Source organism: Trachypithecus francoisi, unplaced genomic scaffold, assembly GCF_009764315.1.
Source record: "Trachypithecus francoisi isolate TF-2019V2 unplaced genomic scaffold, Tfra_2.0 Contig00705, whole genome shotgun sequence".
Lineage (NCBI taxonomy): Eukaryota > Metazoa > Chordata > Mammalia > Primates > Cercopithecidae > Trachypithecus > Trachypithecus francoisi.
Window position 1 is genome coordinate 55,850 of NW_022680833.1, and position 11,198 is coordinate 67,047.

At 40.2% G+C, this 11,198-nt stretch overlaps 1 protein-coding gene across 1 annotated transcript in view; it reads right to left on the reverse strand.

The window, feature by feature from the left end:
• Nucleotides 1-8,287, reverse strand: part of LOC117087918 (pleckstrin homology domain-containing family M member 1-like) — a 32,236-nt gene extending 23,949 nt beyond the window's left edge. Inside the window, exon 1 of the transcript XR_004438945.1 lies at nucleotides 7,647-8,287. The gene's annotated coding sequence lies outside the window, so the exon portion shown is untranslated. The remainder of the gene's footprint in view (nucleotides 1-7,646) is intronic.
• Between the last annotated feature and the right edge of the window lie 2,911 nt (nucleotides 8,288-11,198).

Here is an 11,198-nt window from a genome sequence, read left to right on the forward strand (position 1 = left end):
AGAAAGACTCTTCAGTTCACATTCCAATATTAAAATAGTGATATGAACTGGAAAAGTGATTTTAAAAGCTTTCACATGGGACAAATGATTTTCTTTCCTTCTTTTCTTTCTTCCTATGGTCTTGTCCGAATAAACTACTATCTTGAATAAAACAACATCCAACCCAGGTCATTGAAATGAAATTGGCCAGTCAAAAAAAAAAAAAAAAAAAAAGACTTCAATCATTTAAAAAATTCCTAATTTTCAGCAATATGAATAAATCGTTTTTGTTAAACCCTTTGTAAAATACTGAGGTTCCCATTAACAAATTACGGCCTCTGCTTGCTGGAAATGAAGTATAGTTTAAGATCAAACATTTTACTAATAAACAAATTTTAAGTGTATATATATATATAATTTGAACTTCATAAATGTGAAGATTACCACTTCTTTTTATGGCCAGTTCTTACCAGAAGTATTTCAGTACAGAATATACAAAATGGCATTTAAAAATATGTTTCCTGGGGGGGCTGAGCAAGATGGCCGAATAGGAACAGCTCCAGTCTCCAACTCCCAACGCGAGCGACACAGAAGACCGGTGATTTCTGCATTCAACTGAGGTACTGGGGTCATCTCACTAGGGAGTGCCGGACAATCGGTGCTGGTCAGCTGCTGCAGCCCGACCAGCGAGAGCTGAAGCAGGGCGAGGTATCGCCTCACCTGGGAAGCGCAAGGGGGAAGGGAATCCCTTTTCCTAGCCAAGGGAACTGAGACACACAACACCTGGAAAATCGGGTAACTCCCACCCCAATACTGCGCTTTAAGCAAACGGGCACACCAGGAGAATATATCCCACACCTGGCCGGGAGGGTCCCACGCCCACGGAGCCTCTCTCGTTGCTAACACAGCAGTCTGGGATCTAACCACAAGGCAGCAGCCAGGCTGGGGGAGGGGCGCCCGCCATTGCTGAGGCTTAAGTAGGTAAACAAAGCCGCTGGGAAGCTCCAACTGGGTGGAGCTCACAGCAGCTCAAGGAAACCTGCCTGTCTCTGTAGACTCCACCTCTGGGGACAGGGCACAGCTAAACAACAACAACACAAAAGCAGCAGAAGCCTTGCAGACGCAAACGACTCTGTCTGACAGCTTTGAAGAGAGCAGTGGATCTCCCAACATGGAGGTTGAGATCTGAGAAGGGACAGACTGCCTGCTCAAGTGGGTCCCTGACCCCTGAGTAGCCTAACTGGGAGACATCCCCCACTATGGGCAGTCTGACACCCCACACCTCACAGGGTGGAGTACACCCCTGAGAGGAAGCTTCCAAAGTAAGAATCAGACAGGTACACTCGCTGTTCAGCAATATTCTATCTTCTGCAACCTCTGCTGCCGATACCCAGGCAAACAGGGTCTGGAGTGGACCTCAAGCAATCTCCAACAGACCTACAGCTGAGGGTCCTGACTGTTAGAAGGAAAACTATCAAACAGGAAGGACACCTATACCAAAACCCCATCAGTACATCACCATCATCAAGGACCAGAGGCAGATAAAACCACAAAGATGGGGAAGAAGCAGGGCAGAAAAGCTGGAAATTCAAAAAAATAAGAGTGCATCTCCCCCTGCAAAGGAGCGCAGCCCATCGCCAGCAATGGATCAAAGCTGGTCAGAGAATGACTTTGACGAGATGAGAGAAGAAGGCTTCAGTCCATCAAACTTCTCAGAGCTAAAGGAGGAATTACGTACCCAGCGCAAAGAAACTAAAAATCTTGAAAAAAGAGTGGAAGAATTGACAGCTAGACTAATTAATGCAGAGAAGGTCATAAACGAAATGACAAAGATGAAAACCATGACACGAGAAATACGTGACAAATGCACAAGCTTCAGTAACCGACTCAATCAACTGGAAGAAAGAGTATCAGCAATTGAGGATCAAATGAATGAAATGAAGCGAGAAGAGAAACCAAAAGAAAAAAGAAGAAAAAGAAATGAACAAAGCCTGCAAGAAGTATGGGATTATGTTAAAAGACCAAATCTATGTCTGATTGGGGTACCTGAAAGTGAGGGGGGAAAATGGAACCAAGTTGGAAAACACTCTTCAGGATATCATCCAGGAGAACTTCCCCAACCTAGTAGGGCAGGCCAACATTCAAATTCAGGAAATACAGAGAACGCCACAAAGATACTCCTCAAGAAGAGCAACTCCAAGACACATAATTGCCAGATTCACCAAAGTTGAAGTGAAGGAAAAAATCTTAAGGGCAGCCAGCGAGAAAGGTTGGGTTACCCACAAAGGGAAGCCCATCAGACTAACAGCAGATCTCTTGGCAGAAACTCTCCAAGCCAGAAGAGAGTGGGGGCCAATATTCAACATTCTTAAAGAAAAGAATTTTAAACCCAGAATTTCATATCCAGCCAAACTAAGTTTCATCAGTGAAGGAGAAATAAAATCCTTTACAGATAAGCAAATGCTTAGAGATTTTGTCACCACCAGGCCTGCCTTACAAGAGACCCTGAAGGAAGCACTAAACATGGAAAGGAACAACCGGTACCAGCCATTGCAAAAACATGCCAAAATGTAAAGACCATCGAGGCTAGGAAGAAACTGCATCAACTAACGAGCAAAATAACCAGTTAATATCATAATGGCAGGATCAAGTTCACATATAACAATATTAACCTTAAATGCAAATGGACTAAATGCTCCAATTAAAAGACACAGACTGGCAAACTGGATAAAGAGTCAAGACCCATCAGTCTGCTGTATTCAGGAGACCCATCTCACATGCAGAGACATACATAGGCTCAAAATAAAGGGATGGAGGAAGATCTACCAAGCAAATGGAGAACAAAAAAAAGCAGGGGTTGCAATCCTAGTCTCTGATAAAACAGACTTTAAACCATCAAAGATCAAAAGAGACAAAGAAGGCCATTACATAATGGTAAAGGGATCAATTCAACAGGAAGAGCTAACTATCGTAAATATATATGCACCCAATACAGGAGCACCCAGATTCATAAAGCAAGTCCTTAGAGACTTACAAAGAGACTTAGACTCCCATACAATAATAATGGGAGACTTCAACACTCCACTGTCAACATTAGACAGATCAACGAGACAGAAAGTTAACAAGGATATCCAGGAATTGAACTCATCTCTGCACCAAGCGGACCTAATAGACATCTATAGAACTCTCCACCCCAAATCAACAGAATATACATTCTTCTCAGCACCACTTCGCACTTATTCCAAAATTGACCACATAATTGGAAGTAAAGCACTCCTCAGCAAAAAAACAACAACAGAGATTATAACAAACTGTCTCTCAGACCACAGTGCAATCAAACTAGAACTCAGGACTAAGAAACTCAATCAAAACCACTCAACTACATGGAAACTGAACAACCTGCTCCTGAATGACTACTGGGTACATAACGAAATGAAGGCAGAAATAAAGATGTTCTTTGAAACCAATGAGAACAAAGATACAACATACCAGAATCTCTGGGACACATTTAAAGCAGTGTGTAGAGGGAAATTTATAGCACTAAATGCCCACAAGAGAAAGCAGGAAAGATCTAAAATTGACACTCTAACATCACAATTAAAAGAACTAGAGAGGCAAGAGCAAACACATTCAAAAGCTAGCAGAAGGCAAGAAATAACTAAGATCAGAGCAGAACTGAAAGAGATAGAGACACAAAAAACCCTCCAAAAAATCAATGAATCCAGGAGTTGGTTTTTTGAAAAGATCAACAAAATTGACAGACCGCTAGCAAGACTAATAAAGAAGAAAAGAGAGAGGAATCAAATAGACACAATAAAAAATGATAAGGGGGATATCACCACCAACCCCACAGAAATACAAACTACCATCAGAGAATACTATAAACACCTCTACGCAAATCAACTAGAAAATCTAGAAGAAATGGATAATTTCCTGGACACTTACACTCTTCCAAGACTAAACCAGGAAGAAGTTGAATCCCTGAATAGACCAATAGCAGGCTCTGAAATTGAGGCAATAATTAATAGCCTACCAACCAAAAAAAGTCCAGGACCAGATGGATTCACAGCTGAATTCTACCAGAGGTACAAGGAGGAGCTGGTACCATTCCTTCTGAAACTATTCCAATCAACAGAAAAAGAGGGAATCCTCACTAACTCATTTTATGAGGCCAACATCATCCTGATACCAAAGCCTGGCAGAGACACAACAAAAAAAGAGAATTTTAGACCAATATCCCTGATGAACATCGATGCAAAAATCCTCAATAAAATACTGGCAAACCGGATTCAGCAGCACATCAAAAAGCTTATCCACCATGATCAATTGGGCTTCATCCCTGGGATGCAAGGCTGGTTCAACATTCACAAATCAATAAATGTAATCCAGCATATAAACAGAACCAAAGACAAGAACCACATGATTATCTCAATAGATGCAGAAAAGGCTTTTGACAAAATTCAACAGCCCTTCATGCTAAAAACGCTCAATAAATTCGGTATTGATGGAACGTACCTCAAAATAATAAGAGCTATTTATGACAAACCCACAGCTAATATCTCATACTGAATGGGCAAAAACTGGAAAAATTCCCTTTGAAAACTGGCACAAGACAGGGATGCCCTCTCTCACCACTCCTATTCAACATAGTGTTGGAAGTTCTGGCTAGGGCAATCAGGCAAGAGAAAGAAATCAAGGGTATCCAGTTAGGAAAAGAAGAAGTCAAATTGTCCCTGTTTGCAGATGACATGATTGTATATTTAGAAAACCCCATCGTCTCAGCCCAAAATCTCCTTAAGCTGATAAGCAACTTCAGCAAAGTCTCAGGATACAAAATTAATGTGCAAAAATCACAAGCATTCTTATACACCAGTAACAGACAAACAGAGAGCCAAATCATGAATGAACTTCCATTCACAATTGCTTCAAAGACAATAAAATACCTAGGAATCCAACTTACAAGGGATGTAAAGGACCTCTTCAAGGAGAACTACAAACCACTGCTCAGTGAAATAAAAGGGGACACAAACAAATGGAAGAACATACCATGCTCATGGATAGGAAGAATCAATATCATGAAAATGGCCATACTGCCCAAGGTTATTTATAGATTCAATGCCATCCCCATCAAGCTACCAATGAGTTTCTTCACAGAATTGGAAAAAACTGCTTTAAAGTTCATATGGAACAAAAAAGAGCCCGCATTGCCAAGACAATCCTAAGTCAAAAGACAAAGCTGGAGGCGTCACGCTACCTGACTTCAAACTATACTACAAGGCTACAGTAACCAAAACAGCATGGTACTGGTACCAAAACAGAGATATAGACCAATGGAACAGAACAGAGTCCTCAGAAATAATACCACACATCTACAGCCATCTGATCTTTGACAAACCTGACAAAAACAAGAAATGGGGAAGGATTCCCTATTTAATAAATGGTGCTGGGGAAATTGGCTAGCCATAAGTAGAAAGCTGAAACTGGATCCTTTCCTTACTCCTTATACGAAGATTAATTCAAGATGGATTAGAGACTTAAATGTGAGACCTAATACCATAAAAACCCTAGAAGAAAACCTAGGTAGTACCATTCAGGACATAGGCATGGGCAAGGACTTCATGTCTAAAACACCAAAAGCAACAGCAACAAAAGCCACAATTGACAAATGGGATCTAATTAAACTAAAGAGCTTCTGCACAGCAAAAGAAACTACCATCAGAGTGAACAGGCAACCTACAGAATGGGAGAAAATTTTTGCAATCTACTCATCTGACAAAGGGCTAATATCCAGAATCTACAAAGAACTCAAACAAATATACAAGAAAAAAACAAACAACCCCATCAAAAAGTGGGCAAAGGATATGAACAGACATTTCTCAAAAGAAGACATTCATACAGCCAACAGACATATGAAAAAATGCTCATCATCACTCGCCATCAGAGAAGTGCAAATCAAAACCACAATGAGATACCATCTCACACCAGTGAGAATGGCAATCATTAAAAAGTCAGGAAACAACAGGTGTTGGAGAGGATGTGGAGAAACAGGAACACTTTTACACTGTTGGTGGGATTGTAAACTAGTTCAACCATTATGGAAAACAGTATGGCAATTCCTCAAGGATCTAGAACTAGATGTACCATATGACCCAGCCATCCCACTACTGGGTATATACCCAAAGGATTATAAATCATGCTGCTATAAAGACACATGCACACGTATGTTTACTGCGGCACTATTCACAATAGCAAAGACTTGGAATCAACCCAAATGTCCATCTGTGACAGACTGGATTAAGAAAATGTGGCACATATACACCATGGAATACTATGCAGCCATAAAAAAGGATGAGTTTGCATCCTTTGTAGGGACGTGGATGCAGCTGGAAACCATCATTCTTAGCAAACTATCACAAGAACAGAAAACCAAACACCGCATGTTCTCACTCATAGGTGGGAACTGAACAATGAGATCACGTGGACTCGGGAAGGGGAACATCACACACCGGGGCCTATCATGGGGAGGGGGGAGGGGGGAGGGATTGCATTGGGAGTTATACCTGATATAAATGATGAATTGATGGGTGCTGACGAGTTGATGGGTGCAGCACACCAACATGGCACAAGTATACATATGTAACAAACCTGCACGTTATGCACATGTACCCTAGAACTTTAAGTATAATAATAAAAAAAAAGGTAAAAATAAATAAATAAATAAATAAAAATATGTTTCCTGTTGCTTTTAGTTACGCAGAAATACGTGGCTGTAGTGTCTTTAAACCACTATTTATTATTAACTTATTCTAGGATGAGTAATCAAAAGAAATAAAATCTCAGACATAAGCAGCATTTTTACCTCCTTTCTGCAATCCTTAAATAACTCACAGAATATGTCTTATCTTGTAAAAATACTTTTATAAAAGGCAAGTTGTCATGATTCTTCCATATGATTAAGGGCAACGTGTGCTATTAAAGGGGAAAAAATAGTGGCTAGCAAATCGCCTTAGCTTTCAAAAATAATTTGTTTTATCATCTAAGAATACTTGAGGAACTTCTTTGATCAGAATTATATTTCATTGACCTGTTAAAGCATTTCTGATTAAAGAAAAACCATCTAATTTTTGAAGCATTTCTGCATTTCACATGGGAGTAACAGACACATTTGTTTCAGTGAGTTACAAGTTGCAATTTACATCTTCTATAACACATGACTTGATTGCTCTAAGTTGCCAGAGGTATTGGGTAGCTGGTCATTGTTGTTTTTAGGTTTTTGTTTGTTTGTTTGTTTGTTTGTTTGTTTTTGGAGTTATACTACATGTATAGTATTTCTCACATTAGCAGTTTTCCATAAATAGGGCAAGTGTCAGGATAATAGGTGGACTTTTTACTCACCTATTTTACCGCAATGTCACCCTGCAGGTGATGGTCAATGCTTGCTGCTCCATCTTTATTCATCGTTAATGTTAATTTATGACAACTCAGGGGGAAAACCATAACAAGCCTAGTTTGGTTACAGGTACACACAAGCTTGAATATTTCTCTGCACTAAAATGAAAGTGCTACATTTTGTAGGCATCTTATCAGCCATAGAAATAGGACAATCTATAAAACTTTGGGGAGGGTAGGGGAGGAAATGACAAAGTGTCTGTCAAAAACAGACATACTTAAAACAAGGTGATGTAGCAAATCTCTGTCACTGCTTGAGAAGAACTTTGAGCTTGTGGCAGTTTTGCAGACTTATATGACTTCAGCACTTTACAACATATTTTTTACTATGTATGTTCAATACAATTTAATATTTATAACTGATTTCTGAGAGATCTGCTCCATGTCTGTTCTGTTATCTGCATGAAAACAAAATGTATACCAATTTCAATATGTCAGTAATCAAGGTTTTAAATGTTTGGAAGAAAATACAAACAAGATTGCTGATTTGTTCTGTATTAGTGACATTCTGGTACTTCTAGATTTGCAATAAATTTATGGCTTTTTTTAATTTAAAGAGCCTGATTTTCTTCTAAGATTTTTTTATTGACTCACAGCATTGTGTTTGATGCAATTAAAATTATAAAAACTCACCAAAGATTCACTCCAAATAAATAATTTTTTAACATTTATCTTCTGTAAAGCCTTTTAACTCTACTACAGACACATAAAGTTTCCCGAGAAGTGTCTACTGAACTTTTAATGTTTGTTTATTTGTTTGTTTATTTATTTATTTAGAGACAGAGTTTTGCTCTTGTTGCCCAGGCTGGAGTGCAATGTCACAATCTTAGCTCACTGCAACCTCTGCCTCCCAGGTTCAAGTGATTCTCCTGCCTCCGCCTCCTGAGTAGCTGGGATTACAGGTGCCCACCACTATGCCCAGCTAATTTTGTGTATTTTTAGTAGGGATGGAGGTTTCACCATGTTGGCCAGGCTGGCCTCAAACTCCTGACCTCAGGTGATCCACCTGCCTCGGCCTCTCAAAGTGCTGGGATTACAGGTGTGAGCCATCGTGTGTGGCCTGAACTTTTTTATGTCTTCTTTTTTTTTTTGGTCACTGAAAGCAGGACAATTTTATTTTAGATTGAGGCTTTCATACAAATTATTTTAAAGAACCTTAGAAAAAGACTGAATAATTCAAAGGAAGTATTAGGTAATGAATAACAGGAGAGGGAAATAAAAATTAAACAATATAATCAAATGAAGAAGCACGTTTTCATTTAAGAATTGAAATAAGAACGAAAGCAGCGATGGAATTTAATTATTAATGAAAAATATATGAATGAAATCATATCATGGTAGCCAGAGTAAGCCTATCAAAAGTCATAAAGACAAATAAAGATTACACTCAGTTACAGAATCGTTCTAAGAACTGTTGTAACCTGTAAGTAAACAGCATGGACTCTACATGCCAGGGGTTGGCAAACTTTTTCTGTAAAGGTCCAGATAGTAAATATTTAAAGCTTTGCAGGCCATGAGGCCTCTGTCTAGTCAGCTCTGCCATTGAGGGTCAAAAGCAGCCACAGACAATATGTAAATCAATGAATGTGGCAATGTTTCAATGGAATTTTATTTACGGATACTGAAATGTGAATTTCACAAGATTTTCATACAGAAAATATGTATTTCTTTCAATCACATAAAAACATTAAAAACACACACACACTATTAGCTCTCAGGCTGAAAAAAAAATAAGCAGTGGACTGGATTTGGCCTGTGGACCACAGTTTCTAGCCCCTTCACCACACATCTGTAACACTGACACAGGTCACTATCGCCAGAAGCAAAACTCTGAAAACTAACAGTCCTGACCCATGGGAAAGGATTCATTGTGGTCAAAGTAATTATTAGATCATAACTGCCCCAAAATAGGAAAGATCAAACAGCTAACACTTTTTTTTGTTTTTTCTTCTGAGACAGAGTCTTGCTCTATCGTCCAGACTGGAATGTGGTGGCACAATCTTAGCTCACTGCAACCTCCACCTCCTGAGTTCAAGCAATTCTCCTGCCTCAGCCTCCCAAGGAGCTGGGATTACAGGTGTGCACCACCACACCCAGCTAATTTTTGTATTTTTAGTGGAGACAGGATTTTGCCATGTTGGCCAGGCTAGTCTCAAACTCCTGACCTCAAGTGATCTGTCCACCACGGCCTCCCAAAGTGCTGGTATTACAGGCATGAGCCGCCGTGCTGACATTATAGCTAACACATTTGTTAATTATGTTTTCTTCTTTTTCCTTTTTTTTTTCTGAGATGGAGTTTCACTCTTGTTGCCCAGGCTGGAGTGCAATGGCGAGATCTCAGCTCACTGCAACCTCCAGTTCCCAGATTCAAGTGATTCTCCTTCCTCAGCCTCCTGAGTAGCTGGGATTACAGGCATGTGCCACTATGCCCAGCTAATTTTTGTATTTTTAGTAGAGACAGGGTTTCGCCATCTTGGCCAGGATGGTCTCGAACTCCTGACCTCAGGTGATCCACCCTCCTCGGCCTCCCAAAGTGCTGGGATTACAGGCGTGAGCCACCACACCAGGCTGTTAATTATGTTTTCATGTTCCTGATTAAAAAGATTCTGCTTTAAGCTTGTTGACTTCAAGAGATTTCAGTATAAACCTTATGTAGACTTTCTCTCCCCAAAACTAAAATTATTCGAGTTATAAAAATGAATTGGGCCAGGCGTGGTGGCTCAGGCCTGTAATCCCAGCTCTTTGGGAGGCCGAGGCAGCAGATCACCTGAGGTCGGCAGTTTGAGACCAGCCTGACCAACATGGGAAAACCCCACCTCTACTAAAAATAGAAAATTAGGCGGGTGTGGTGCATGCCTATAATCCCAGCTACTCGGGAGGCTGAGGCAGGAGAATCACTTGAACCTGGGAGACGGAGGTTGCGGTGAGCCGAAGTCGCACCATTGCACTCTAGCCTGGGCAACAAGAGTGAAGCAAAACTCCATCTAAAAAAAAAAAAAAAAAAAGAAGAGTTAAGATCTTGTACTCTTTTAAGACCTATGTATCCATAACTAATACAAAATGTGCCCAAACCTTTTAACAAAGTTGCACATTTTATACTCCAATAACATGTAATGTAGTTTTTGAGCATTTGCCTTTCCCTTAGCTTAATACCTGGTGATAAAATAGAAAATGGATTCTATGTCAGCATTCTTGTGGCACAGATGAAAATCACCAAGTGGTATTTATTACATTTAGATTTCCATACTCCAATTCAACTACTGTAAATCAGAAATCATCATGATCCCTCAGCTGGGCGTGGTGGCTCATACCTGTAATCCCAGCACTTTGAGAGGCTGAGGCAGGTGGATCACTTGAGGTCAGGAGTTCGAGACCAGCCTAGCCAACATGGTGAAACCCTGTCTCTACTAAAAATACAAAAATTAGCTGGGCATATTGGTGCACACCTGTAATCCCAGCTACTCAGGAGGCTGAGGCAGAAGAAACACTTGAACCTGGGAGATGGAGGTTGCAGTGAGTCGAGATTGCGCCACTGCACCCAAGCCTGGGCGACAGAGCAAGACTCTATCTCAAATAACACAAATTCAAAAAGAAATAAAAAGAAATAATGATCCTTATTTTCACAAGTTTGCAAATACGGGGCTCCTGAATAGGGAACTAGAGTTTAGAAGCCATTGCCTTTAAAGCTTTAAACGGTGGCCAGGTGTGGTGGCTCATCCCTGTAATGCTGGCACTTTAGGAAGTCAAGGTGAGTGAATTGCTTGAGCCCA